The sequence below is a fragment of the Nicotiana attenuata genome, unplaced genomic scaffold (assembly GCF_001879085.1).
Source record: "Nicotiana attenuata strain UT unplaced genomic scaffold, NIATTr2, whole genome shotgun sequence".
Classification (NCBI taxonomy): domain Eukaryota; kingdom Viridiplantae; phylum Streptophyta; class Magnoliopsida; order Solanales; family Solanaceae; genus Nicotiana; species Nicotiana attenuata.
This window is the reverse complement of record NW_017671493.1, coordinates 270,150-271,224: the sequence shown is the minus strand read 5'-3', so window position 1 is coordinate 271,224 and position 1,075 is coordinate 270,150.

Genomic DNA, 1,075 nt, shown 5'->3' with positions numbered 1-1,075 from the left:
TTTAATTACCATAGCCTATCAGCCCAGAAGAATCCGGGTCCAATTGACCCAACCTAATGGGTCTGAAAGACCCGGTTCAATTCCTTTCTGGGCTCATTCAATCTTTATGAGCCCAATTCAAATCTAACAAGGGCTCACCACTTTAAACTGACCTAAAATTATTTAACAAATACAAATCACAGAAATCTTAGCCCAAAACGAAAGAAGCTATTTTAACTAACAACATAACTACGCCGATGAATGAATTGCACATGGCCCCTTGACCCCGAAACAAATAAACAAAAGAATCCAAAAGAAGAAGAAGGAGCATAGAAGCAGACAAGAAAGAAAATTAAAGAAAAGATAGCAAAAGATAAAACAAGAAAAATACCTAACAGATTCGGATAGCAAACAGAAGGAGATAGCCTTCGAAACTTCGATTTTTGGCCCAATCCAGAATTAATCATGTGTTTTTATATCAAAGACACATGAATAACATCGACTTGGGCCTAAAATCTTCCATGAAACCTTAAATTGGAACTTTGGGGATTTTATGGTTCAATCTCTGATCTAAAATTCGAGGCGATTGGGCAACATTCGAGGGAAACTGGGTGGGGATTTGGAATGAGGAGAGTGAGGGGGCATGGGGTGTTAATTTGGTGGTGGTTGGACAAAGGTGGCGCCGCCACCGGAGAACATCGTGGCGGCGCTAGGGTTTCTAAAATTTGAAGAGATACAGGGGGATTCGAAGGACATGGGTTGGGGCTTTGAAACGAGGGGATTGAGGGGATTTCGTGGTGTTAATTTTGTGGGGATTGGCCACCGGCCACCGTTGTGGGGCGATTTCTGGCGGTGGCGGACGTCGGCGATGGAGGGGTCTCTGGTGAGGTGAGAGAGAGGAGAGATGGGGGTGGGGGGGAGTGGGGCGTTTGGACACTTTTATACTTAAAGATCCCAGCTTCCCCACCGTCCGATCTACAAACCTCGACGGTTGAGATTAACTAGGGGCAAAACGGGGTCGTTTGGAGTCAAGGGGGAACTGGACCGATTTTTAGTGGATTTGGGCCGGGTTTAGTGGGTGGGTTTGGAGGAAAAA